At 44.7% G+C, this 25126-nt stretch overlaps 15 non-coding genes across 15 annotated transcripts; all 15 read right to left on the reverse strand.

Annotated features, from left to right (window-relative positions):
• Positions 1–6261: 6261 nt before the first annotated feature.
• LOC141188284 (U2 spliceosomal RNA) lies at positions 6262–6452 on the reverse strand. The gene has a single exon (XR_012262391.1). It is a non-coding gene; the product is annotated as a U2 spliceosomal RNA (small nuclear RNA).
• Positions 6453–7573: 1121 nt separating this feature from the next.
• LOC141188296 (U2 spliceosomal RNA) lies at positions 7574–7764 on the reverse strand. Its single transcript, XR_012262402.1, has one exon. It is a non-coding gene; the product is annotated as a U2 spliceosomal RNA (small nuclear RNA).
• Positions 7765–8884: 1120 nt separating this feature from the next.
• LOC141188308 (U2 spliceosomal RNA) lies at positions 8885–9075 on the reverse strand. Its single transcript, XR_012262413.1, has one exon. It is a non-coding gene; the product is annotated as a U2 spliceosomal RNA (small nuclear RNA).
• Positions 9076–10195: 1120 nt separating this feature from the next.
• Positions 10196–10386, reverse strand: LOC141191386 (U2 spliceosomal RNA). Its single transcript, XR_012265383.1, has one exon. It is a non-coding gene; the product is annotated as a U2 spliceosomal RNA (small nuclear RNA).
• Positions 10387–11506: 1120 nt separating this feature from the next.
• On the reverse strand, positions 11507–11697 carry LOC141184931 (U2 spliceosomal RNA). Its single transcript, XR_012259640.1, has one exon. It is a non-coding gene; the product is annotated as a U2 spliceosomal RNA (small nuclear RNA).
• A 1118-nt stretch (positions 11698–12815) lies between these two features.
• LOC141188320 (U2 spliceosomal RNA) lies at positions 12816–13006 on the reverse strand. The gene has a single exon (XR_012262424.1). It is a non-coding gene; the product is annotated as a U2 spliceosomal RNA (small nuclear RNA).
• Positions 13007–14126: 1120 nt separating this feature from the next.
• On the reverse strand, positions 14127–14317 carry LOC141184932 (U2 spliceosomal RNA). The gene has a single exon (XR_012259641.1). It is a non-coding gene; the product is annotated as a U2 spliceosomal RNA (small nuclear RNA).
• Positions 14318–15439: 1122 nt separating this feature from the next.
• Positions 15440–15630, reverse strand: LOC141188332 (U2 spliceosomal RNA). Its single transcript, XR_012262435.1, has one exon. It is a non-coding gene; the product is annotated as a U2 spliceosomal RNA (small nuclear RNA).
• Positions 15631–16749: 1119 nt separating this feature from the next.
• Positions 16750–16940, reverse strand: LOC141191166 (U2 spliceosomal RNA). Its single transcript, XR_012265166.1, has one exon. It is a non-coding gene; the product is annotated as a U2 spliceosomal RNA (small nuclear RNA).
• Positions 16941–18060: 1120 nt separating this feature from the next.
• Positions 18061–18251, reverse strand: LOC141184526 (U2 spliceosomal RNA). The gene has a single exon (XR_012259273.1). It is a non-coding gene; the product is annotated as a U2 spliceosomal RNA (small nuclear RNA).
• Positions 18252–19370: 1119 nt separating this feature from the next.
• Positions 19371–19561, reverse strand: LOC141188344 (U2 spliceosomal RNA). The gene has a single exon (XR_012262446.1). It is a non-coding gene; the product is annotated as a U2 spliceosomal RNA (small nuclear RNA).
• Positions 19562–20677: 1116 nt separating this feature from the next.
• LOC141188356 (U2 spliceosomal RNA) lies at positions 20678–20868 on the reverse strand. Its single transcript, XR_012262457.1, has one exon. It is a non-coding gene; the product is annotated as a U2 spliceosomal RNA (small nuclear RNA).
• Positions 20869–21990: 1122 nt separating this feature from the next.
• Positions 21991–22181, reverse strand: LOC141189700 (U2 spliceosomal RNA). Its single transcript, XR_012263749.1, has one exon. It is a non-coding gene; the product is annotated as a U2 spliceosomal RNA (small nuclear RNA).
• Positions 22182–23301: 1120 nt separating this feature from the next.
• Positions 23302–23492, reverse strand: LOC141185226 (U2 spliceosomal RNA). Its single transcript, XR_012259908.1, has one exon. It is a non-coding gene; the product is annotated as a U2 spliceosomal RNA (small nuclear RNA).
• A 1117-nt stretch (positions 23493–24609) lies between these two features.
• On the reverse strand, positions 24610–24800 carry LOC141188370 (U2 spliceosomal RNA). The gene has a single exon (XR_012262469.1). It is a non-coding gene; the product is annotated as a U2 spliceosomal RNA (small nuclear RNA).
• Between the last annotated feature and the right edge of the window lie 326 nt (positions 24801–25126).

Genomic DNA, 25126 nt, shown 5'->3' on the forward strand with positions numbered 1-25126 from the left:
CAATTAATAATAATCCAGGCAACTCGGAATTGTTTAAAATTTGGACACTTAAAAAGACCATAAAAGACATAAAAGTGATTAAAATCTTTCAGGCCACATGCCCATTTTAAAAGTGGGCCTACCTTTCTCCAAACCTCCTGTGCAAAATGACAATTCCAAAAGAGATGCAATACAGACTCACTTTCCCCTCATATATCTCTTGGACATTTGGCTCTCGCCACCAGCCCCCGCCTATGTTGAAACTCACGGGTAGGGAGGCACTGGTGGACGATAGCCCAGGCAAGGTCCTTGTGTACATTTGCAAGATATTTCCCGTACACATTTCGCCACACCGTTTTGGACCTTGCCTGTGAAAAATTGGAGACAGGAATTGTGTCCTCAGAGTGTCTGCAAGCAATAGATACCTTCCTTTGGTCCCCCAATATATCAGGCTCCAATTCCTGGAGACCTAAAAGTCTGACCGTTTTCTCAAGTATCACATACTGTTTAGGTGGGCACAGGAGCACAGGAGAACTTAAAGGTAGGCTAAACCACCTTTTAAAAATCATTCCTGCTGCATATTTTAAAAAATAACTAAAAATGCCATCAGATTTAAAAACCTTAAAACAGAAGCAGAAATACTTTATATGGAAAAAGGTAAAAAAATTGGGTACATCTTTACCTCCATTAGATTTACATTTGTACATCAGATCTCTTTTTAACTTTTCCATTTTTGAACCCCATAAAAACATAAAAACAATTCTTGTTACTTTCTTGATTTGTAAATTGGAAGGGGGAAACACCATTGCAACATACAACATAATGGGAATTAAAACGGCTTTAATAATTAAAATTTTACCTTCCATACTAAGGTTCCTTAAATTCCACAATGAGATCTTTTTTTCTATTTTATCCATTGCAGAGTCCCAGTTAGGGTCCCCCTCATTGGCTTGGTTAAAAATAATTCCTAAAATTTTTATGTGATTTTTCTGTATCACTATCCCAGGGGTCAAAGAGGAGTCCCATCCCCCCACATTAAAACAGTCACATTTATCTATATTTAATTTAAAACCTGAGGCTTCACAGAAAAATTGTGTGTTTCTCAATACCCTCCTCAGAGATGTGGAATCTGGACATAGTATGGTAACATCATCCATGTAACTTAGGGCTTTAAGTTGCATACCCCTACTCCCGGGAATAGGTACCCCTTTAATTACTTTATCTTTTCTCAGTATGGTTAATAGTGGTTCCATAACACAGATAAAGAGCAGTGGTGAGAGAGGGCACCCTTGTTTCACCCCTGATAATAGAGGAACCCCCTTCGTTAAAAACCCATTTACAGAAATTTGACTAAAACAAGAATGATATAAAAGCATAATGCGGGTTAAAATTTTCTCTGGAAACGCCATTTTTTTAAGAACCATAAAAAGAAATTCATGCGATACCCTGTCAAAAGCTTTTTCAAAGTCTAAGGATAAAATAGCAAGGTTTTGACTTCTCTCTTTTGAATACCATATGGTATCCCTAATTATGTTGAGGGACTCAGCTATGGTTCTTCCGGGAACACCACATACCTGGTTAGGGTGAATTAATTTGGCTATAAAGGGTTTTAAACGGACTGCAATAAGTTTAGCTAAAATTTTATAATCAAGGTTTAAAAGCGTAATAGGCCGCCAGTTTTTAAGTTGGCTCCTATCCCCTTTTTTATATATTAAAGATACCAGACCTCTCCTCCAAGATGGGGGTAATTTATTAGTATTAAAAGCTTCTTTAAACAATAAAAACATATCGTTCTTTAAAATTCCCCAAAAAGTCAGATAAAACTCAATCGGTAGACCGTCTTCCCCAGGGGCTTTCCCACTGGAGAAACTTTTAAAAATCTGTAAAAGTTCCTCACTGGTGAGATCCCTAGATAAAATACCCTGGTCTAAAATATCTAACTTAAAATCAAGGGAATTAATAGCATACTCTAAAAAGGATGGATCTATAACTTTAGTGTTAAAAAGAAGTTGATAAAAATTAAAAGCTTTTCCTAACATACCCTTAATATCATTTTCACCTTCAAGATTTAGGATTGCATCCCTCCTCCCCATTACCTTTTTGAAGAAGAATTGGGAGCATTTCTCTCCTTCCTCCAGGTGATGTACATGGGAGTTAAAAATTATTTGTTTTCCTTTTTCATTAAGAGCATTTTTTATTTCAGACTTAAGATTTGCAATATCATCATCCACATCAATACCAACTTCTTTTAGTTTAAAGAGTACTTGTAATCTCATATTAAAAACATAAAACCACTGCTTTTTCTTTTTTGCTTTCATTTTCCCTGCCTTAATAAAAAATAATTTAATCTTAGGTTTAATGCTCTCCCACCAATCCAGCATCGAGGCGCGGGGGTCTCTCTTTGATTGCCAGCACTGGTAGGCCTGCACAAACCTCTTTTGAATATCAATATCCTCTAGGAGAGTTGTATTTAATCTCCATGGGCCTCTTGAGGTATTTTGTTCCCCTGCTAACTCTAAAAACACAGATAAAACTTTATGATCAGAGAATAAATTAGATAAAAGAAAACATTTACAAGGTTTAAAGGCAGTAGAAGCAAATATGAAATCAATTCTAGAAGAAACTCTTCCATTGGACCATGTAACACCTGGATCCGCCGGCAAGAGCTCCTTCCAGCAGTCCTGTAATCTAAAATCATCAATTAAACTTTTCAACAAATAGGAGGTACGGTCTTTACGATTCACATCCCCACCCTGCCGGGATTCCCCATCACGTAAACAATTAAAATCTCCTCCCACTAGCAGGGGGGTTGACCCAACACAAAATAATGGCAATATTTCAAGTAAATCCGCCCTTTCCTGCTTCCCAGGAGGAGCGTACACATTTAATAAACGTAAAGAAAGTCCATTAAAAACAAGATGTATTAAAATAGCTCTGCCAGGTATAATTTCAGTCACAGATTGAATGATGGTAGAATGTCCACGGCAAAGTAGTCCAACTCCGGCAGCACGACAGTCATTAGCACCGGACCACACAGAAGCGCCCAGTTTCCAGTCTTCTTTTAAGTCCTTATAATTTAAATTACTCTGTATACCACATTCTTGTAGAAAGCAGAAATCAAAGTCCAATGTCTCTAAATAAGAAAATAAAGCAGCCCTACGTGTAGGGCTCTTTAGGGACCTCACATTTAGTGAGGAGATTTTAAGAGGAACAGACATTAAGAAGAATCAGGATCTGAAGATGGGAAGAAGTCAATACACGGCACCTCCTCCTCCGCATCTCCAGGGGTCAGGATTTGTTTAATATTACCGGGATCTGAAGCAGGCAAAAAGGCATCATCCACTTTTGGCTCCTCATCTGGACCTCGACATCCGTGTTTTCTTTGGATATCAGGTTGCTTTACGTCCTCCCGTTGCCTTTTCAGAGGCTGGGAGCTGTCCATCTTTTCCAAGTCCTGTGCATCTGCAGTCCTCATGGCGGTCTGGTCTATGGAACGGGTGTCATCCCTCTGGGTCGTCTTGTCCTCTGGTCTGGTCACGGAACTACTGCGACTTCTGGTTCGAGGACCAGGGCTCGACTGGGTCTTAGCCGGGTCCTTTTTACTTCGCGCCCTAGAGGTCTCTCTTTCCGACACACTGGTTGATCGATTAAGGAGCGTACCCTTTTTGCCCTTACTCAAGATCACCGATGATGGTGTGGCGAATCTGGGTGCTTGCTTAATCGGGGTACTAGAGGTCTCCTCAGTTCCACATAATGCCGGTGGTGCATTCATGCTGGATGAGGACCCTTCCTCTTGACTCTGAGATACGGCAACATCTAGAGCCAGAACATCGATCAATTCCACAGAGAGCGAACCCTCGGTTAATCTTATGGAGCCCCTACGACCGTCCTTCTGTGGAACTACCAGCGGGCCCTCTGGCGGAGCCGTTGAAGGATTTGGTCCGGACCCGTCAGCGTGCGCCAACCCAGGTCCAGGGGCAGGTGTAGTAATACTCCCTCCGAAGTATTCTTGGATAGTCAGTTAACCTGACTTAAACATGTCATATGTTTTTGACTTTTTGCTCGGACAATTCCTGAAGGCGTGACCTGCCTTCCCACATAGGTTACATACGATCTCAGAGTCACACGTAGCGGAGGTGTGCCCACTCTTACCGCACTTGTTGCAAAAGACTACATGAGCCCTTGTACAATTTTCTCGTGTATGCCCATATTCATGACAATTCCGGCATTGAAGGGGCATTCCTGGGTAGCGTAGGAATCCCCTGACATTACCAATGGCAAAATTAGCAGGCGGGTGGTGAAGACCACCAATGCCGCTCTGATCTGGATGGAACTTCACCAGTTATTTCCTCTTCCCATTCCAGAAGCGCTGGGAGTTGAGGATATCATGTGAGAAGCGCACTGACTTGCAGTAACGCTTCAAAAAGGTTTCGATATCGCCCTCAGAGACGAATGGGCTGTACATGAAGATCACCAAGGGTACTTCCTCTTCACCGTACAGGAAGTCAAAGCTCAGCCCGTTCAGTCTCTCATCGTCCTTGTCCGCAACCATCAGTGCTGCATGGATATTATCACAGCATGATTTAGCCATAAAGGAAATGGTATATCGCCCACGGAATTCCTGATCGTAAAGACACAGGATCTTATCTCGCTCCAGGTGGAAGAACCCAAAAAGAATCTCATGCACGATGTACTGCAGATTCTTCTCATGGCGCTGGCATTCATCCACCATGATTCTAATGGACTGTCGCAGTGGAGTCTCCCCCACCGCAAATCCAAAAGAAAAAGGCATTTTCGGCCCTCAGGGACTAAGCCCTCCCCCAATAGTAACAAGGGAATGAATCCCACAAAAGCAGGAACAAACCCAAGACCGAGGGAGGGGTACCCCAAGAACTTACACAGCCCACTAAGCGATAAAGCTCAGCAAAGGAAAACGCCCTTATTTCCTCGGGTCGCCCCGAAGACAAGACGCGATCGCTCCCCGTTGTCCGGGGACTAAGCCGACCTGCCAATAGCTGCAAGGGGGTGAAGCTCCCTCCGTTAAGAGAGAGCGATCCCCCAAGGCCAACAAGTCGGGTACCCCAGGCACCTCCTAGCCGAGACCAAGGCAGCAACCGTTAGATCACTGTACCTGATCCTAGCCAAAAGGCCGAGAAGCGATAACCAGAATTGGTTTCCGACTACGGTGCCACCCAAGGATTCTGAAAAGTCCATTTGTGGAGATGGCCACCTGGACTCCCGTTAAGAAGACATGCTGTCAACCTCTAGATCCCTCACATGCCTGCACTTTTCGGCTTGCTGCTGCTGCAATCCACGCGTTTTAGATCTGCATAACTCCACCTCCTTTAGCACAGTACCCTCAACCCCCGGCTGTTCCCACCCGCCTCAACACCGTTGGAAGGGAGGAGAACCAATTAAGGCGGGGGGGGGGGTGGAACGAGCAGCTGTCTACCCTTAGCAGGAGGGTTGCTGATTAATTACCTCTCCTGCTGCTGCTGCTGCTGGCTGTCCAGCAGCAGACTGAAGGTGGCTGCTGCTGTGCGCAGGTATATAAAGGCTCAGAGCCTATTATGACACGCGCAGCCAGCGTTCCATTGCCACATTCCGTCTACTGCAGGCGGGATACCTGGATGGCTGAATGTCACTGAGAAGCTCACAGAGACCGCCATAAGCAACAGTTTAAAAGAATGCCACAGACTAATCAACCAAACTTTTTGGGTTGGTTTCTCTTTTATAGTCTGCAGGCATTAAATGAAAGAAGTCAGTGTTCCAGCAGAGGGAGACAACGTTTCAGAAAAGGCATTGTAGCAAACCAAAAAAGAAATTTTAGGCGCAGCAGAGTAACCAGCTCACATACCTGTTAGCTCAGGTGAGTTTAAAAGGCTGCTGTTGATAACAAGGGCATTTGCTAAATAGATGGTGTGTGTGCAGCAATATACTGAAAGGTCAATTATATTGTGCAGCTTATCTCACCACCTGTAGTTATTTAGGTGAAAGCTCCAAAATGCTTGCCTAATATGTCTGTTTATCCAAAAGGAAGTATAGAGGGAGAGCTAGATAGATAGCATTGCATTACATTACATTACATGGCAATGCAATGCACAGTTGCTGAAGTTGAACCAAAATGAGCTTGTCATCTGGCTTCTGCAACTTTTAACATGAAAAATCCAATGAGGAGAAGAAAAGCAAAGCCAAAGAGTCCATCCCAAAATCCGACAAACAAGCAAAATGAACAAAAAGCATTGAATTCAATTCTTTCTGATTTTAGAAACTGCATTAAAGAAGGGGTGCACCGGTCCTGGAGATACTGCAATACCAGGTCAATGCGTGGAGTGGACAGAGCAAGCTCTTTTTCCATCTCCCTGTTCTAAAAATCCATTTAATATATGGTCCCCAGATAGGGGACGTATCAGATATTAAACTGATAAGAACAGATACTACACTTGATCTTAGCCAAAAGGCCGAGAAGCGATAACCAGAATTGGTTTCCGACTACGGTGCCACCCAAGGATTCTGAAAAGTCCATTTGTGGAGATGGCCACCTGGACTCCCGTTAAGAAGACATGCTGTCAACCTCTAGATCCCTCACATGCCTGCACTTTTCGGCTTGCTGCTGCTGCAATCCACGCGTTTTAGATCTGCATAACTCCACCTCTTTTAGCACAGTACCCTCAACCCCCGGCTGTTCCCACCCGCCTCAACACCGTTGGAAGGGAGGAGAACCAATTAAGGCGGGGGGGGGGGTGGAACGAGCAGCTGTCTACCCTTAGCAGGAGGGTTGCTGATTAATTACCTCTCCTGCTGCTGCTGCTGCTGGCTGTCCAGCAGCAGACTGAAGGTGGCTGCTGCTGTGCGCAGGTATATAAAGGCTCAGAGCCTATTATGACACGCGCAGCCAGCGTTCCATTGCCACATTCCGTCTACTGCAGGCGGGATACCTGGATGGCTGAATGTCACTGAGAAGCTCACAGAGACCGCCATAAGCAACAGTTTAAAAGAATGCCACAGACTAATCAACCAAACTTTTTGGGTTGGTTTCTCTTTTATAGTCTGCAGGCATTAAATGAAAGAAGTCAGTGTTCCAGCAGAGGGAGACAACGTTTCAGAAAAGGCATTGTAGCAAACCAAAAAAGAAATTTTAAGCGCAGCAGAGTAACCAGCTCACATACCTGTTAGCTCAGGTGAGTTTAAAAGGCTGCTGTTGATAACAAGGGCATTTGCTAAATAGATGGTGTGTGTGCAACAATATACTGAAAGGTCAATTATATTGTGCAGCTTATCTCACCACCTGTAGTAATTTAGGTGAAAGCTCCAAAATGCTTGCCTAATATGTCTGTTTATCCAAAAGGAAGTATAGATATAGAGCTAGATAGATAGCATTGCATTACATTACATTACATGGCAATGCAATGCACAGTTGCTGAAGTTGAACCAAAATGAGCTTGTCATCTGGCTTCTGCAACTTTTAACATGAAAAATCCAATGAGGAGAAGAAAAGCAAAGCCAAAGAGTCCATCCCAAAATCCGACAAACAAGCAAAATGAACAAAAAGCATTGAATTCAATTCTTTCTGATTTTAGAAACTGCATTAAAGAAGGGGTGCACCGGTCCTGGAGATACTGCAATACCAGGTCAATGCGTGGAGTGGACAGAGCAAGCTCTTTTTCCATCTCCCTGTTCTAAAAATCCATTTAATATATGGTCCCCAGATAGGGGACGTATCAGATATTAAACTGATAAGAACAGATACTACACTTGATCTTAGCCAAAAGGCCGAGAAGCGATAACCAGAATTGGTTTCCGACTACGGTGCCACCCAAGGATTCTGAAAAGTCCATTTGTGGAGATGGCCACCTGGACTCCCGTTAAGAAGACATGCTGTCAACCTCTAGATCCCTCACATGCCTGCACTTTTCGGCTTGCTGCTGCTGCAATCCACGCGTTTTAGATCTGCATAACTCCACCTCTTTTAGCACAGTACCCTCAACCCCCGGCTGTTCCCACCCGCCTCAACACCGTTGGAAGGGAGGAGAACCAATTAAGGCGGGGGGGGGGTGGAACGAGCAGCTGTCTACCCTTAGCAGGAGGGTTGCTGATTAATTACCTCTCCTGCTGCTGCTGCTGCTGGCTGTCCAGCAGCAGACTGAAGGTGGCTGCTGCTGTGCGCAGGTATATAAAGGCTCAGAGCCTATTATGACACGCGCAGCCAGCGTTCCATTGCCACATTCCGTCTACTGCAGGCGGGATACCTGGATGGCTGAATGTCACTGAGAAGCTCACAGAGACCGCCATAAGCAACAGTTTAAAAGAATGCCACAGACTAATCAACCAAACTTTTTGGGTTGGTTTCTCTTTTATAGTCTGCAGGCATTAAATGAAAGAAGTCAGTGTTCCAGCAGAGGGAGACAACGTTTCAGAAAAGGCATTGTAGCATACCAAAAAAGAAATTTTAAGCGCAGCAGAGTAACCAGCTCACATACCTGTTAGCTCAGGTGAGTTTAAAAGGCTGCTGTTGATAACAAGGGCATTTGCTAAATAGATGGTGTGTGTGCAACAATATACTGAAAGGTCAATTATATTGTGCAGCTTATCTCACCACCTGTAGTTATTTAGGTGAAAGCTCCAAAATGCTTGCCTAATATGTCTGTTTATCCAAAAGGAAGTATAGATATAGAGCTAGATAGATAGCATTGCATTACATTACATTACATGGCAATGCAATGCACAGTTGCTGAAGTTGAACCAAAATGAGCTTGTCATCTGGCTTCTGCAACTTTTAACATGAAAAATCCAATGAGGAGAAGAAAAGCAAAGCCAAAGAGTCCATCCCAAAATCCGACAAACAAGCAAAATGAACAAAAAGCATTGAATTCAATTCTTTCTGATTTTAGAAACTGCATTAAAGAAGGGGTGCACCGGTCCTGGAGATACTGCAATACCAGGTCAATGCGTGGAGTGGACAGAGCAAGCTCTTTTTCCATCTCCCTGTTCTAAAAATCCATTTAATATATGGTCCCCAGATAGGGGACGTATCAGATATTAAACTGATAAGAACAGATACTACACTTGATCTTAGCCAAAAGGCCGAGAAGCGATAACCAGAATTGGTTTCCGACTACGGTGCCACCCAAGGATTCTGAAAAGTCCATTTGTGGAGATGGCCACCTGGACTCCCGTTAAGAAGACATGCTGTCAACCTCTAGATCCCTCACATGCCTGCACTTTTCGGCTTGCTGCTGCTGCAATCCACGCGTTTTAGATCTGCATAACTCCACCTCTTTTAGCACAGTACCCTCAACCCCCGGCTGTTCCCACCCGCCTCAACACCGTTGGAAGGGAGGAGAACCAATTAAGGCGGGGGGGGGGTGGAACGAGCAGCTGTCTACCCTTAGCAGGAGGGTTGCTGATTAATTACCTCTCCTGCTGCTGCTGCTGCTGGCTGTCCAGCAGCAGACTGAAGGTGGCTGCTGCTGTGCGCAGGTATATAAAGGCTCAGAGCCTATTATGACACGCGCAGCCAGCGTTCCATTGCCACATTCCGTCTACTGCAGGCGGGATACCTGGATGGCTGAATGTCACTGAGAAGCTCACAGAGACCGCCATAAGCAACAGTTTAAAAGAATGCCACAGACTAATCAACCAAACTTTTTGGGTTGGTTTCTCTTTTATAGTCTGCAGGCATTAAATGAAAGAAGTCAGTGTTCCAGCAGAGGGAGACAACGTTTCAGAAAAGGCATTGTAGCAAACCAAAAAAGAAATTTTAAGCGCAGCAGAGTAACCAGCTCACATACCTGTTAGCTCAGGTGAGTTTAAAAGGCTGCTGTTGATAACAAGGGCATTTGCTAAATAGATGGTGTGTGTGCAACAATATACTGAAAGGTCAATTATATTGTGCAGCTTATCTCACCACCTGTAGTTATTTAGGTGAAAGCTCCAAAATGCTTGCCTAATATGTCTGTTTATCCAAAAGGAAGTATAGATATAGAGCTAGATAGATAGCATTGCATTACATTACATTACATGGCAATGCAATGCACAGTTGCTGAAGTTGAACCAAAATGAGCTTGTCATCTGGCTTCTGCAACTTTTAACATGAAAAATCCAATGAGGAGAAGAAAAGCAAAGCCAAAGAGTCCATCCCAAAATCCGACAAACAAGCAAAATGAACAAAAAGCATTGAATTCAATTCTTTCTGATTTTAGAAACTGCATTAAAGAAGGGGTGCACCGGTCCTGGAGATACTGCAATACCAGGTCAATGCTTGGAGTGGACAGAGCAAGCTCTTTTTCCATCTCCCTGTTCTAAAAATCCATTTAATATATGGTCCCCAGATAGGGGACGTATCAGATATTAAACTGATAAGAACAGATACTACACTTGATCTTAGCCAAAAGGCCGAGAAGCGATAACCAGAATTGGTTTCCGACTACGGTGCCACCCAAGGATTCTGAAAAGTCCATTTGTGGAGATGGCCACCTGGACTCCCGTTAAGAAGACATGCTGTCAACCTCTAGATCCCTCACATGCCTGCACTTTTCGGCTTGCTGCTGCTGCAATCCACGCGTTTTAGATCTGCATAACTCCACCTCTTTTAGCACAGTACCCTCAACCCCCGGCTGTTCCCACCCGCCTCAACACCGTTGGAAGGGAGGAGAACCAATTAAGGCGGGGGGGGGGTGGAACGAGCAGCTGTCTACCCTTAGCAGGAGGGTTGCTGATTAATTACCTCTCCTGCTGCTGCTGCTGCTGGCTGTCCAGCAGCAGACTGAAGGTGGCTGCTGCTGTGCGCAGGTATATAAAGGCTCAGAGCCTATTATGACACGCGCAGCCAGCGTTCCATTGCCACATTCCGTCTACTGCAGGCGGGATACCTGGATGGCTGAATGTCACTGAGAAGCTCACAGAGACCGCCATAAGCAACAGTTTAAAAGAATGCCACAGACTAATCAACCAAACTTTTTGGGTTGGTTTCTCTTTTATAGTCTGCAGGCATTAAATGAAAGAAGTCAGTGTTCCAGCAGAGGGAGACAACGTTTCAGAAAAGGCATTGTAGCAAACCAAAAAAGAAATTTTAAGCGCAGCAGAGTAACCAGCTCACATACCTGTTAGCTCAGGTGAGTTTAAAAGGCTGCTGTTGATAACAAGGGCATTTGCTAAATAGATGGTGTGTGTGCAACAATATACTGAAAGGTCAATTATATTGTGCAGCTTATCTCACCACCTGTAGTTATTTAGGTGAAAGCTCCAAAATGCTTGCCTAATATGTCTGTTTATCCAAAAGGAAGTATAGAGGGAGAGCTAGATAGATAGCATTGCATTACATTACATTACATGGCAATACAATGCACAGTTGCTGAAGTTGAACCAAAATGAGCTTGTCATCTGGCTTCTGCAACTTTTAACATGAAAAATCCAATGAGGAGAAGAAAAGCAAAGCCAAAGAGTCCATCCCAAAATCCGACAAACAAGCAAAATGAACAAAAAGCATTGAATTCAATTCTTTCTGATTTTAGAAACTGCATTAAAGAAGGGGTGCACCGGTCCTGGAGATACTGCAATACCAGGTCAATGCGTGGAGTGGACACAGCAAGCTCTTTTTCCATCTCCCTGTTCTAAAAATCCATTTAATATATGGTCCCCAGATAGGGGACGTATCAGATATTAAACTGATAAGAACAGATACTACACTTGATCTTAGCCAAAAGGCCGAGAAGCGATAACCAGAATTGGTTTCCGACTACGGTGCCACCCAAGGATTCTGAAAAGTCCATTTGTGGAGATGGCCACCTGGACTCCCGTTAAGAAGACATGCTGTCAACCTCTAGATCCCTCACATGCCTGCACTTTTCGGCTTGCTGCTGCTGCAATCCACGCGTTTTAGATCTGCATAACTCCACCTCTTTTAGCACAGTACCCTCAACCCCCGGCTGTTCCCACCCGCCTCAACACCGTTGGAAGGGAGGAGAACCAATTAAGGCGGGGGGGGGGGTGGAACGAGCAGCTGTCTACCCTTAGCAGGAGGGTTGCTGATTAATTACCTCTCCTGCTGCTGCTGCTGGCTGTCCAGCAGCAGACTGAAGGTGGCTGCTGCTGTGCGCAGGTATATAAAGGCTCAGAGCCTATTATGACACGCGCAGCCAGCGTTCCATTGCCACATTCCGTCTACTGCAGGCGGGATACCTGGATGGCTGAATGTCACTGAGAAGCTCACAGAGACCGCCATAAGCAACAGTTTAAAAGAATGCCACAGACTAATCAACCAAACTTTTTGGGTTGGTTTCTCTTTTATAGTCTGCAGGCATTAAATGAAAGAAGTCAGTGTTCCAGCAGAGGGAGACAACGTTTCAGAAAAGGCATTGTAGCAAACCAAAAAAGAAATTTTAAGCGCAGCAGAGTAACCAGCTCACATACCTGTTAGCTCAGGTGAGTTTAAAAGGCTGCTGTTGATAACAAGGGCATTTGCTAAATAGATGGTGTGTGTGCAACAATATACTGAAAGGTCAATTATATTGTGCAGCTTATCTCACCACCTGTAGTTATTTAGGTGAAAGCTCCAAAATGCTTGCCTAATATGTCTGTTTATCCAAAAGGAAGTATAGATATAGAGCTAGATAGATAGCATTGCATTACATTACATTACATGGCAATGCAATGCACAGTTGCTGAAGTTGAACCAAAATGAGCTTGTCATCTGGCTTCTGCAACTTTTAACATGAAAAATCCAATGAGGAGAAGAAAAGCAAAGCCAAAGAGTCCATCCCAAAATCCGACAAACAAGCAAAATGAACAAAAAGCATTGAATTCAATTCTTTCTGATTTTAGAAACTGCATTAAAGAAGGGGTGCACCGGTCCTGGAGATACTGCAATACCAGGTCAATGCGTGGAGTGGACAGAGCAAGCTCTTTTTCCATCTCCCTGTTCTAAAAATCCATTTAATATATGGTCCCCAGATAGGGGACGTATCAGATATTAAACTGATAAGAACAGATACTACACTTGATCTTAGCCAAAAGGCCGAGAAGCGATAACCAGAATTGGTTTCCGACTACGGTGCCACCCAAGGATTCTGAAAAGTCCATTTGTGGAGATGGCCACCTGGACTCCCGTTAAGAAGACATGCTGTCAACCTCTAGATCCCTCACATGCCTGCACTTTTCGGCTTGCTGCTGCTGCAATCCACGCGTTTTAGATCTGCATAACTCCACCTCTTTTAGCACAGTACCCTCAACCCCCGGCTGTTCCCACCCGCCTCAACACCGTTGGAAGGGAGGAGAACCAATTAAGGCGGGGGGGGGGTGGAACGAGCAGCTGTCTACCCTTAGCAGGAGGGTTGCTGATTAATTACCTCTCCTGCTGCTGCTGCTGCTGGCTGTCCAGCAGCAGACTGAAGGTGGCTGCTGCTGTGCGCAGGTATATAAAGGCTCAGAGCCTATTATGACACGCGCAGCCAGCGTTCCATTGCCACATTCCGTCTACTGCAGGCGGGATACCTGGATGGCTGAATGTCACTGAGAAGCTCACAGAGACCGCCATAAGCAACAGTTTAAAAGAATGCCACAGACTAATCAACCAAACTTTTTGGGTTGGTTTCTCTTTTATAGTCTGCAGGCATTAAATGAAAGAAGTCAGTGTTCCAGCAGAGGGAGACAACGTTTCAGAAAAGGCATTGTAGCAAACCAAAAAAGAAATTTTAAGCGCAGCAGAGTAACCAGCTCACATACCTGTTAGCTCAGGTGAGTTTAAAAGGCTGCTGTTGATAACAAGGGCATTTGCTAAATAGATGGTGTGTGTGCAACAATATACTGAAAGGTCAATTATATTGTGCAGCTTATCTCACCACCTGTAGTTATTTAGGTGAAAGCTCCAAAATGCTTGCCTAATATGTCTGTTTATCCAAAAGGAAGTATAGAGGGAGAGCTAGATAGATAGCATTGCATTACATTACATTACATGGCAATACAATGCACAGTTGCTGAAGTTGAACCAAAATGAGCTTGTCATCTGGCTTCTGCAACTTTTAACATGAAAAATCCAATGAGGAGAAGAAAAGCAAAGCCAAAGAGTCCATCCCAAAATCCGACAAACAAGCAAAATGAACAAAAAGCATTGAATTCAATTCTTTCTGATTTTAGAAACTGCATTAAAGAAGGGGTGCACCGGTCCTGGAGATACTGCAATACCAGGTCAATGCGTGGAGTGGACACAGCAAGCTCTTTTTCCATCTCCCTGTTCTAAAAATCCATTTAATATATGGTCCCCAGATAGGGGACGTATCAGATATTAAACTGATAAGAACAGATACTACACTTGATCTTAGCCAAAAGGCCGAGAAGCGATAACCAGAATTGGTTTCCGACTACGGTGCCACCCAAGGATTCTGAAAAGTCCATTTGTGGAGATGGCCACCTGGACTCCCGTTAAGAAGACATGCTGTCAACCTCTAGATCCCTCACATGCCTGCACTTTTCGGCTTGCTGCTGCTGCAATCCACGCGTTTTAGATCTGCATAACTCCACCTCTTTTAGCACAGTAATCTCAACCCCCGGCTGTTCCCACCCGCCTCAACACCGTTGGAAGGGAGGAGAACCAATTAAGGCGGGGGGGGGGGGTGGAACGAGCAGCTGTCTACCCTTAGCAGGAGGGTTGCTGATTAATTACCTCTCCTGCTGCTGCTGCTGCTGGCTGTCCAGCAGCAGACTGAAGGTGGCTGCTGCTGTGCGCAGGTATATAAAGGCTCAGAGCCTATTATGACACGCGCAGCCAGCGTTCCATTGCCACATTCCGTCTACTGCAGGCGGGATACCTGGATGGCTGAATGTCACTGAGAAGCTCACAGAGACCGCCATAAGCAACAGTTTAAAAGAATGCCACAGACTAATCAACCAAACTTTTTGGGTTGGTTTCTCTTTTATAGTCTGCAGGCATTAAATGAAAGAAGTCAGTGTTCCAGCAGAGGGAGACAACGTTTCAGAAAAGGCATTGTAGCAAACCAAAAAAGAAATTTTAAGCGCAGCAGAGTAACCAGCTCACATACCTGTTAGCTCAGGTGAGTTTAAAAGGCTGCTGTTGATAACAAGGGCATTTGCTAAATAGATGGTGTGTGTGCAACAATATACTGAAAGGTCAATTATATTGTGCAGCTTATCTCACCACCTGTAGTTATTTAGGTGAAAGCTCCAAAATGCTTGAATAATATGTCTGTTTATCCAAAAGGAAGTATAGAGGGAGAGCTAGATAGATAGCATTGCATTACATTACATTACATGGCAATGCAATGCACAGTTGCTGAAGTTGAACCAAAATGAGCTTGTCATCTGGCTTCTGCAACTTTTAACATGAAAAATCCAATGAGGAGAAGAAAAGCAAAGCCAAAGAGTCCATCCCAAAATCCGACAAACAAGCAAAATGAACAAAAAGCATTGAATTCAATTCTTTCTGATTTTAGAAACTGCATTAAAGAAGGGGTGCACCGGTCCTGGAGATACTGCAATACCAGGTCAATGCGTGGAGTGGACAGAGCAAGCTCTTTTTCCATCTCCCTGTTCTAAAAATCCATTTAATATATGGTCCCCAGATAGGGGACGTATCAGATATTAAACTGATAAGAACAGATACTACACTTGATCTTAGCCAAAAGGCCGAGAAGCGATAACCAGAATTGGTTTCCGACTACGGTGCCACCCAAGGATTCTGAAAAGTCCATTTGTGGAGATGGCCACCTGGACTCCCGTTAAGAAGACATGCTGTCAACCTCTAGATCCCTCACATGCCTGAACTTTTCGGCTTGCTGCTGCTGCAATCCACGCGTTTTAGATCTGCATAACTCCACCTCTTTTAGCACAGTACCCTCAACCCCCGGATGTTCCCACCCGCCTCAACACCGTTGGAAGGGAGGAGAACCAATTAAGGCGGGGGGGGGTGGAACGAGCAGCTGTCTACCCTTAGCAGGAGGGTTGCTGATTAATTACCTCTCCTGCTGCTGCTGCTGCTGGCTGTCCAGCAGCAGACTGAAGGTGGCTGCTGCTGTGCGCAGGTATATAAAGGCTCAGAGCCTATTATGACACGCGCAGCCAGCGTTCCATTGCCACATTCCGTCTACTGCAGGCGGGATACCTGGATGGCTGAATGTCACTGAGAAGCTCACAGAGACCGCCATAAGCAACAGTTTAAAAGAATGCCACAGACTAATCAACCAAACTTTTTGGGTTGGTTTCTCTTTTATAGTCTGCAGGCATTAAATGAAAGAAGTCAGTGTTCCAGCAGAGGGAGACAACGTTTCAGAAAAGGCATTGTAGCAAACCAAAAAAGAAATTTTAAGCGCAGCAGAGTAACCAGCTCACATACCTGTTAGCTCAGGTGAGTTTAAAAGGCTGCTGTTGATAACAAGGGCATTTGCTAAATAGATGGTGTGTGTGCAACAATATACTGAAAGGTCAATTATATTGTGCAGCTTATCTCACCACCTGTAGTTATTTAGGTGAAAGCTCCAAAATGCTTGCCTAATATGTCTGTTTATCCAAAAGGAAGTATAGAGGGAGAGCTAGATAGATAGCATTGCATTACATTACATTACATGGCAATGCAATGCACAGTTGCTGAAGTTGAACCAAAATGAGCTTGTCATCTGGCTTCTGCAACTTTTAACATGAAAAATCCAATGAGGAGAAGAAAAGCAAAGCCAAAGAGTCCATCCCAAAATCCGACAAACAAGCAAAATGAACAAAAAGCATTGAATTCAATTCTTTCTGATTTTAGAAACTGCATTAAAGAAGGGGTGCACCGGTCCTGGAGATACTGCAATACCAGGTCAATGCGTGGAGTGGACAGAGCAAGCTCTTTTTCCATCTCCCTGTTCTAAAAATCCATTTAATATATCGTCCCCAGATAGGGGACGTATCAGATATTAAACTGATAAGAACAGATACTACACTTGATCTTAGCCAAAAGGCCGAGAAGCGATAACCAGAATTGGTTTCCGACTACGGTGCCACCCAAGGATTCTGAAAAGTCCATTTGTGGAGATGGCCACTTGGACTCCCGTTAAGAAGACATGCTGTCAACCTCTAGATCCCTCACATGCCTGCACTTTTCGGCATGCTGCTGCTGCAATCCACGCGTTTTAGATCTGCATAACTCCACCTCTTTTAGCACAGTACCCTCAACCCCCGGCTGTTCCCACCCGCCTCAACACTGTTGGAAGGGAGGAGAACCAATTAAGGCGGGGGGGGGGTGGAACGAGCAGCTGTCTACCCTTAGCAGGAGGGTTGCTGATTAATTACCTCTCCTGCTGCTGCTGCTGCTGGCTGTCCAGCAGCAGACTGAAGGTGGCTGCTGCTGTGCGCAGGTATATAAAGGCTCAGAGCCTATTATGACACGCGCAGCCAGCGTTCCATTGCCACATTCCGTCTACTGCAGGCGGGATACCTGGATGGCTGAATGTCACTGAGAAGCTCACAGAGACCGCCATAAGCAACAGTTTAAAAGAATGCCACAGACTAATCAACCAAACTTTTTGGGTTGGTTTCTCTTTTATAGTCTGCAGGCATTAAATGAAAGAAGTCAGTGTTCCAGCAGAGGGAGACAACGTTTCAGAAAAGGCATTGTAGCAAACCAAAAAAGAAATTTTAAGCGCAGCAGAGTAACCAGCTCACATACCTGTTAGCTCAGGTGAGTTTAAAAGGCTGCTGTTGATAACAAGGGCATTTGCTAAATAGATGGTGTGTGTGCAACAATATACTGAAAGGTCAATTATATTGTGCAGCTTATCTCACCACCTGTAGTTATTTAGGTGAAAGCTCCAAAATGCTTGCCTAATATGTCTGTTTATCCAAAAGGAAGTATAGAGGGAGAGCTAGATACATAGCATTGCATTACATTACATTACATGGCAATGCAATGCACAGTTGCTGAAGTTGAACCAAAATGAGCTTGTCATCTGGCTTCTGCAACTTTTAACATGAAAAATCCAATGAGGAGAAGAAAAGCAAAGCCAAAGAGTCCATCCCAAAATCCGACAAACAAGCAAAATGAACAAAAAGCATTGAATTCAATTCTTTCTGATTTTAGAAACTGCATTAAAGAAGGGGTGCACCGGTCCTGGAGATACTACAATACCAGGTCAATGCGTGGAGTGGACAGAGCAAGCTCTTTTTCCATCTCCCTGTTCTAAAAATCCATTTAATATATGGTCCCCAGATAGGGGACGTATCAGATATTAAACTGATAAGAACAGATACTACACTTGATCTTAGCCAAAAGGCCGAGAAGCGATAACCAGAATTGGTTTCCGACTACGGTGCCACCCAAGGATTCTGAAAAGTCCATTTGTGGAGATGGCCACCTGGACTCCCGTTAAGAAGACATGCTGTCAACCTCTAGATCCCTCACATGCCTGCACTTTTCGGCTTGCTGCTGCTGCAATCCACGCGTTTTAGATCTGCATAACTCCACCTCTTTTAGCACAGTACCCTCAACCCCCGGCTGTTCCCACCCGCCTCAACACCGTTGGAAGGGAGGAGAACCAATTAAGGCGGGGGGGGGTGGAACGAGCAGCTGTCTACCCTTAGCAGGAGGGTTGCTGATTAATTACCTCTCCTGCTGCTGCTGCTGCTGGCTGTCCAGCAGCAGACTGAAGGTGGCTGCTGCTGTGCGCAGGTATATAAAGGCTCAGAGCCTATTATGACACGCGCAGCCAGCGTTCCATTGCCACATTCCGTCTACTGCAGGCGGGATACCTGGATGGCTGAATGTCACTGAGAAGCTCACAGAGACCGCCATAAGCAACAGTTTAAAAGAATGCCACAGACTAATCAACCAAACTTTTTGGGTTGGTTTCTCTTTTATAGTCTGCAGGCATTAAATGAAAGAAGTCAGTGTTCCAGCAGAGGGAGACAACGTTTCAGAAAAGGCATTGTAGCAAACCAAAAAAGAAATTTTAAGCGCAGCAGAGTAACCAGCTCACATACCCGTTAGCTCAGGTGAGTTTAAAAGGCTGCTGTTGATAACAAGGGCATTTGCTAAATAGATGGTGTGTGTGCAACAATATACTGAAAGGTCAATTATATTGTGCAGCTTATCTCACCACCTGTAGTTATTTAGGTGAAAGCTCCAAAATGCTTGCCTAATATGTCTGTTTATCCAAAAGGAAGTATAGAGGGAGAGGTAGATACATAGCATTGCATTACATTACATTACATGGCAATGCAATGCACAGTTGCTGAAGTTGAACCAAAATGAGCTTGTCATCTGGCTTCTGCAACTTTTAACATGAAAAATCCAATGAGGAGAAGAAAAGCAAAGCCAAAGAGTCCATCCCAAAATCCGACAAACAAGCAAAATGAACAAAAAGCATTGAATTCAATTCTTTCTGATTTTAGAAACTGCATTAAAGAAGGGGTGCACCGGTCCTGGAGATACTGCAATACCAGGTCAATGCGTGGAGTGGACAGAGCAAGCTCTTTTTCCATCTCCCTGTTCTAAAAATCCATTTAATATATGGTCCCCAGATAGGGGACGTATCAGATATTAAACTGATAAGAACAGATACTACACTTGATCTTAGCCAAAAGGCCGAGAAGCGATAACCAGAATTGGTTTCCGACTACGGTGCCACCCAAGGATTCTGAAAAGTCCATTTGTGGAGATGGCCACCTGGACTCCCGTTAAGAAGACATGCTGTCAACCTCTAGATCCCTCACATGCCTGCACTTTTCGGCTTGCTGCTGCTGCAATCCACGCGTTTTAGATCTGCATAACTCCACCTCTTTTAGCACAGTACCCTCAACCCCCGGCTGTTCCCACCCGCCTCAACACCGTTGGAAGGGAGGAGAACCAATTAAGGCGGGGGGGGGTGGAACGAGCAGCTGTCTACCCTTAGCAGGAGGGTTGCTGATTAATTACCTCTCCTGCTGCTGCTGCTGGCTGTCCAGCAGCAGACTGAAGGTGGCTGCTGCTGTGCGCAGGTATATAAAGGCTCAGAGCCTATTATGACACGCGCAGCCAGCGTTCCATTGCCACATTCCGTCTACTGCAGGCGGGATACCTGGATGGCTGAATGTCACTGAGAAGCTCACAGAGACCGCCATAAGCAACAGTTTAAAAGAATGCCACAGACTAATCAACCAAACTTTTTGGGTTGGTTTCTCTTTTATAGTCTGCAGGCATTAAATGAAAGAAGTCAGTGTTCCAGCAGAGGGAGACAACGTTTCAGAAAAGGCATTGTAGCAAACCAAAAAAGAAATTTTAAGCGCAGTAGAGTAACCAGCTCACATACCCGTTAGCTCAGGTGAGTTTAAAAGGCTGCTGTTGATAACAAGGGCATTTGCTAAATAGATGGTGTGTGTGCAACAATATACTGAAAGGTCAATTATATTGTGCAGCTTATCTCACCACCTGTAGTTATTTAGGTGAAAGCTCCAAAATGCTTGCCTAATATGTCTGTTTATCCAAAAGGAAGTATAGAGGGAGAGGTAGATACATAGCATTGCATTACATTACATTACATGGCAATGCAATGCACAGTTGCTGAAGTTGAACCAAAATGAGCTTGTCATCTGGCTTCTGCAACTTTTAACATGAAAAATCCAATGAGGAGAAGAAAAGCAAAGCCAAAGAGTCCATCCCAAAATCCGACAAACAAGCAAAATGAACAAAAAGCATTGAATTCAATTCTTTCTGATTTTAGAAACTGCATTAAAGAAGGGGTGCACCGGTCCTGGAGATACTGCAATACCAGGTCAATGCGTGGAGTGGACAGAGCAAGCTCTTTTTCCATCTCCCTGTTCTAAAAATCCATTTAATATATGGTCCCCAGATAGGGGACGTATCAGATATTAAACTGATAAGAACAGATACTACACTTGATCTTAGCCAAAAGGCCGAGAAGCGATAACCAGAATTGGTTTCCGACTACGGTGCCACCCAAGGATTCTGAAAAGTCCATTTGTGGAGATGGCCACCTGGACTCCCGTTAAGAAGACATGCTGTCAACCTCTAGATCCCTCACATGCCTGCACTTTTCGGCTTGCTGCTGCTGCAATCCACGCGTTTTAGATCTGCATAACTCCACCTCTTTTAGCACAGTACCCTCAACCCCCGGCTGTTCCCACCCGCCTCAACACCGTTGGAAGGGAGGAGAACCAATTAAGGCGGGGGGGGGGGGTGGAACGAGCAGCTGTCTACCCTTAGCAGGAGGGTTGCTGATTAATTACCTCTCCTGCTGCTGCTGCTGCTGGCTGTCCAGCAGCAGACTGAAGGTGGCTGCTGCTGTGCGCAGGTATATAAAGGCTCAGAGCCTATTATGACACGCGCAGCCAGCGTTCCATTGCCACATTCCGTCTACTGCAGGCGGGATACCTGGATGGCTGAATGTCACTGAGAAGCTCACAGAGACCGCCATAAGCAACAGTTTAAAAGAATGCCACAGACTAATCAACCAAACTTTTTGGGTTGGTTTCTCTTTTATAGTCTGCAGGCATTAAATGAAAGAAGTCAGTGTTCCAGCAGAGGGAGACAACGTTTCAGAAAAGGCATTGTAGCAAACCAAAAAAGAAATTTTAAGCGCAGCAGAGTAACCAGCTCACATACCTGTTAGCTCAGGTGAGTTTAAAAGGCTGCTGTTGATAACAAGGGCATTTGCTAAATAGATGGTGTGTGTGCAACAATATACTGAAAGGTCAATTATATTGTGCAGCTTATCTCACCACCTGTAGTTATTTAGGTGAAAGCTCCAAAATGCTTGCCTAATATGTCTGTTTATCCAAAAGGAAGTATAGAGGGAGAGCTAGATAGATAGCATTGCATTACATTACATTACATGGCAATGCAATGCACAGTTGCTGAAGTTGAACCAAAATGAGCTTGTCATCTGGCTTCTGCAACTTTTAACATGAAAAATCCAATGAGGAGAAGAAAAGCAAAGCCAAAGAGTCCATCCCAAAATCCGACAAACAAGCAAAATGAACAAAAAGCATTGAATTCAATTCTTTCTGATTTTAGAAACTGCATTAAAGAAGGGGTGCACCGGTCCTGGAGATACTGCAATACCAGGTCAATGCGTGGAGTGGACAGAGCAAGCTCTTTTTCCAACTCCCTGTTCTAAAAATCCATTTAATATATGGTCCCCAGATAGGGGACGTATCAGATATTAAACTGATAAGAACAGATACTACACTTGATCTTAGCCAAAAGGCCAAGAAGCGATAACCAGAATTGGTTTCCGACTACGGTGCCACCCAAGGATTCTGAAAAGTCCATTTGTGGAGATGGCCACCTGGACTCCCATTAAGAAGACATGCTGTCAACCTCTAGATCCCTCACATGCCTGCACTTTTCGGCTTGCTGCTGCTGCAATCCACGCGTTTTAGATCTGCATAACTCCACCTCTTTTAGCACAGTACCCTCAACCCCCGGCTGTTCCCACCCGCCTCAACACCGTTGGAAGGGAGGAGAACCAATTAAGGCGGGGGGGGGGTGGAACGAGCAGCTGTCTACCCTTAGCAGGAGGGTTGCTGATTAATTACCTCTCCTGCTGCTGCTGCTGCTGGCTGTCCAGCAGCAGACTGAAGGTGGCTGCTGCTGTGCGCAGGTATATAAAGGCTCAGAGCCTATTATGACACGCGCAGCCAGCGTTCCATTGCCACATTCCGTCTACTGCAGGCGGGATACCTGGATGGCTGAATGTCACTGAGAAGCTCACAGAGACCGCCATAAGCAACAGTTTAAAAGAATGCCACAGACTAATCAACCAAACTTTTTGGGTTGGTTTCTCTTTTATAGTCTGCAGGCATTAAATGAAAGAAGTCAGTGTTCCAGCAGAGGGAGACAACGTTTCAGAAAAGGCATTGTAGCAAACCAAAAAAGAAATTTTAAGCGCAGCAGAGTAACCAGCTCACATACCTGTTAGCTCAGGTGAGTTTAAAAGGCTGCTGTTGATAACAAGGGCATTTGCTAAATAGATGGTGTGTGTGCAACAATATACTGAAAGGTCAATTATATTGTGCAGCTTATCTCACCACCTGTAGTTATTTAGGTGAAAGCTCCAAAATGCTTGCCTAATATGTCTGTTTATCCAAAAGGAAGTATAGAGGGAGAGCTAGATAGATAGCATTGCATTACATTACATTACATGGCAATGCAATGCACAGTTGCTGAAGTTGAACCAAAATGAGCTTGTCATCTGGCTTCTGCAACTTTTAACATGAAAAATCCAATGAGGAGAAGAAAAGCAAAGCCAAAGAGTCCATCCCAAAATCCGACAAACAAGCAAAATGAACAAAAAGCATTGAATTCAATTCTTTCTGATTTTAGAAACTGCATTAAAGAAGGGGTGCACCGGTCCTGGAGATACTGCAATACCAGGTCAATGCGTGGAGTGGACAGAGCAAGCTCTTTTTCCATCTCCCTGTTCTAAAAATCCATTTAATATATGGTCCCCAGATAGGGGACGTATCAGATATTAAACTGAGAAGAACAGATACTACACTTGATCTTAGCCAAAAGGCCGAGAAGCGATAACCAGAAATGGTTTCCGACTACGGTGCCACCCAAGGATTCTGAAAAGTCCATTTGTGGAGATGGCCACCTGGACTCCCGTTAAGAAGACATGCTGTCAACCTCTAGATCCCTCACATGCCTGCACTTTTCGGCTTGCTGCTGCTGCAATCCACGCGTTTTAGATCTGCATAACTCCACCTCTTTTAGCACAGTACCCTCAACCCCCGGCTGTTCCCACCCGCCTCAACACCGTTGGAAGGGAGGAGAACCAATTAAGGCGGGGGGGGGGTGGAACGAGCAGCTGTCTACCCTTAGCAGGAGGGTTGCTGATTAATTACCTCTCCTGCTGCTGCTGCTGGCTGTCCAGCAGCAGACTGAAGGTGGCTGCTGCTGTGCGCAGGTATATAAAGGCTCAGAGCCTATTATGACACGCGCAGCCAGCGTTCCATTGCCACATTCCGTCTACTGCAGGCGGGATACCTGGATGGCTGAATGTCACTGAGAAGCTCACAGAGACCGCCATAAGCAACAGTTTAAAAGAATGCCACAGACTAATCAACCAAACTTTTTGGGTTGGTTTCTCTTTTATAGTCTGCAGGCATTAAATGAAAGAAGTCAGTGTTCCAGCAGAGGGAGACAACGTTTCAGAAAAGGCATTGTAGCAAACCAAAAAAGAAATTTTAAGCGCAGCAGAGTAACCAGCTCACATACCTGTTAGCTCAGGTGAGTTTAAAAGGCTGCTGTTGATAACAAGGGCATTTGCTAAATAGATGGTGTGTGTGCAACAATATACTGAAAGGTCAATTATATTGTGCAGCTTATCTCACCACCTGTAGTTATTTAGGTGAAAGCTCCAAAATGCTTGCCTAATATGTCTGTTTATCCAAAAGGAAGTATAGAGGGAGAGCTAGATAGATAGCATTGCATTACATTACATTACATGGCAATGCAATGCACAGTTGCTGAAGTTGAACCAAAATGAGCTTGTCATCTGGCTTCTGCAACTTTTAACATGAAAAATCCAATGAGGAGAAGAAAAGCAAAGCCAAAGAGTCCATCCCAAAATCCGACAAACAAGCAAAATGAACAAAAAGCATTGAATTCAATTCTTTCTGATTTTAGAAACTGCATTAAAGAAGGGGTGCACCGGTCCTGGAGATACTGCAATACCAGGTCAATGCGTGGAGTGGACAGAGCAAGCTCTTTTTCCATCTCCCTGTTCTAAAAATCCATTTAATATATGGTCCCCAGATAGGGGACGTATCAGATATTAAACTGATAAGAACAGATACTACACTTGATCTTAGCCAAAAGGCCGAGAAGCGATAACCAGAATTGGTTTCCGACTACGGTGCCACCCAAGGATTCTGAAAAGTCCATTTGTGGAGATGGCCACCTGGACTCCCGTTAAGAAGACATGCTGTCAACCTCTAGATCCCTCACATGCCTGCACTTTTCGGCTTGCTGCTGCTGCAATCCACGCGTTTTAGATCTGCATAACTCCACCTCTTTTAGCACAGTACCCTCAACCCCCGGCTGTTCCCACCCGCCTCAACACCGTTGGAAGGGAGGAGAACCAATTAAGGCGGGGGGGGGGGGTGGAACGAGCAGCTGTCTACCCTTAGCAGGAGGGTTGCTGATTAATTACCTCTC

The sequence above is a fragment of the Phyllobates terribilis genome, unplaced genomic scaffold (genome assembly GCF_046119375.1).
Source record: "Phyllobates terribilis strain yellow unplaced genomic scaffold, ASM4611937v1 Scaffold_40__1_contigs__length_11209783, whole genome shotgun sequence".
In the NCBI taxonomy this organism is placed as follows: Eukaryota; Metazoa; Chordata; class Amphibia; order Anura; family Dendrobatidae; genus Phyllobates; species Phyllobates terribilis.